General features: G+C 21.8%; 1 pseudogene; it reads right to left on the bottom strand.

Annotated features, from left to right (window-relative positions):
* Window positions 1–480: 480 nt before the first annotated feature.
* LOC136079533 (cytochrome c oxidase subunit 2-like) lies at window positions 481–1,257 on the bottom strand (annotated as a pseudogene).
* Between the last annotated feature and the right edge of the window lie 1,602 nt (window positions 1,258–2,859).

Below are 2,859 nucleotides of genomic sequence, written 5' to 3'. Positions count from 1 at the left end.
ATGAGTAGTAGGGGATAAAGTAAAAATAAAAAATCCTAGCAGATTAATTGATAAAAGATAAAAAAATAAAGTTGATAAAAATAATACAAATATTTGAGAATTATTTCCTAAATTTTCTTTTACAATTTGAAGAAAATGATTAATAATCATTTCAAAAAACAATTGAATCCTTGAAGGGATTATAAAACTAAAATTTAAAGCTATAAAAATTATAAATACAGATAATACTAATACTAGATGAGAGTCAAATAAAAACCCAAAAATTTTAATAATTAAAAAGTGATCAAAATAAGAAGACATTATAGTTTTAATATATTACATAATATAGAAAATTGTTTGAAATCATTTTTATTTGACTCTAAATTATTTGAAATAAAATTATTTCTTATATTAAAAATCAAAAAAAAATTATAAAATCTTAAGCTTAATAAAATTATTAATAAAAATAATAATAATAGTAAAACAAGATAGTGATATAAAGATAAATCTAATTGAGACATTTTAAGTTTTGTTAATTGATCAATTTATAAATTTTTCTTGAGAAACAGAGTAAATAGAAATAGGCATAAAAGAATGATTAAGACCACATAGTTCTGAACATTGACCAAAAAATTTACCAGGTCTATTAATAATAAAATTTAATTGATTCAAACGACCTGGAATAGCATCTACTTTTACACCTAAAGAAGGAACGGTTCAACAGTGAATAACATCAGCACTTGAAACAATCAATTTAATTTTTGTATTGACTGGTAAAACAAGATCATTATCAGTTTCAAGTAATCTAAAATCACCTTGATTTAAATCTGCAGTAGGAATCATATAAGAATCAAATTCTATGTTTGGTGAAAAATTAGAATATTCGTATGATCAATATCATTGATGACCAACTATTTTTACAGTCAAAGAAGGTTCAACATTTTCATCAATAGAATACAATAAAAATAAAGAGGGTATAGCTATAATAATTAATATGATAGCAGGTATTAATGTTCACACAATTTCAATAAAATTATTTTCTAATAAAAATTTATTATAATTTTTGTTAATAATTACAGAAAATAATAATAATCCTACCAATACAAGGATAATTACCATGTAAAACATAGTATCATCATGAAAAAATATTAAATTATTACTACAAGATGAGGCACTTTCCTGAAAAGAAAGTTGATTTGTTTCAGGAATGTCTTTATAAATAAAATTATTAAACAATAAACAAGTGAAAAAACTTATTAAAAATGTTAAATTTTTCATAAACAGAGGGTATTGGATTTGAACCAATACTAATAATTTTGAAGACTATTTGATCTACTTAATCGACCCTCTTTATTAAATAATTACTTTAAATTTTTAGATTCTTTCAAAAATTTTTTATTAGTTTTTTTAATTAACTAAATGAAGCTTTATTCCTTTCGTACTAAAAGTCTAAAGTATTTTTATAATTGTTGATAAAAACCTTCCTGTCTTGCGACGGAATGAACTCAAATCATGTAAGATTTTAAAGGTCGAACAGACCTACCTTCAATAACTACTGCATTATTAGGATATCTTAATTCAACATAGAGGTGACAAACTTTGTTTTTGATAAGGACTCTAAAACAAAATTATCCTGTTATCCCTAAGGTAGCTTTTATTAATTAATCGTTATTTATTGTTTGTTATAATAACGGGTCATTATAGCCTACTATAGTAATTGTTAAATTGTTTAATTATACAATAAATAAATTTATTATATTGCTTATTTTTGTTATTTTTAAAAAACAGTCGCCCCAACTAAACTACCAAACTTTCTAGTTTTAATAATTTTTTATTACTATTTAAAAAAAGTTTATAGTAAAGCTCTATAGGGTCTCTTCGTCTTACAATTTTAAATAGCATCTTAACTATTATTTCAATTTTAAAAAATTTTTCTTAAGACAGTGAAAAATTCGTGTAACCATTCATTCTCTCCATCAATTAAATGACAACTAATTATGCTACTTTATTACAGTCAGAGTTACTGCATCCATTTAATATTATTTAAATTAGATTATAATTATTTTTATATCATTGGGCAGGTTTCACCTTCAATATTTTAGAGGGCTATGTTTTTGGTAAACAGTCGATATTTTATTTTGCCGAGTTCCTTAAGAAAAAATTAATTTATTATTTATCCCAACTTGATTTAGATTTTTACAAAATGTGAACTAAAATTTCCTTGAAAAATATATTAATATATTCCTTATAAATTGAGAAATTGAATTACCTTAATCAATTTATTAAATTAAGAAAAAAATAGGATAAATTTAATTTTACTAATGCTTATATTATTACTCTTTTAAAATTTTCATAATGTATTAAAAGAAATTTCATTACTATTTTCCACAAAAATGATAATAATTGACTATATTATAAAATTATAATTTTTCTAAAGTAAAGTTTTACGTAATTTTTAAAATATAGCTGATTCTAAGCTTATTTGCTTTTTGTCTAAATCATAAATTTATTTCTAAGTGTTTATAAGGTTCATTGATGTTGGATATAAATTGTTTTTTACTCGTTAAATAATCTTTGCATTAAATAACTGCTTTTTTAAAAAAAAATTACTTATATAAATTTCATGAAAAACCAGCTATTTCTTAACTCGATTAGTTTTTCACTGCCAATTGCAAATTATCCAAAAAATTTTATCATTTATTGGTTCATTCTATAAATTATTCACAATTAGATCGTTAAGTTTCGGGAATAATTAACTTTATAAATTATTTAGCCTTATAGCTTGCTAATTATATTTTTATAAGCCCATTATACAAAAGGTAAATGATTTTCATTTTTTAATATAAATTATTTATTAATTTCCTTCACAGTACTAGTTCT

This window comes from Hydra vulgaris, chromosome 04 (genome assembly GCF_038396675.1).
Source record: "Hydra vulgaris chromosome 04, alternate assembly HydraT2T_AEP".
Classification (NCBI taxonomy): Eukaryota; Metazoa; Cnidaria; class Hydrozoa; order Anthoathecata; family Hydridae; genus Hydra; species Hydra vulgaris.
The sequence above is the reverse complement of the archived record's forward strand: the minus strand, read 5'-3'. Positions and strand labels throughout refer to the sequence as shown.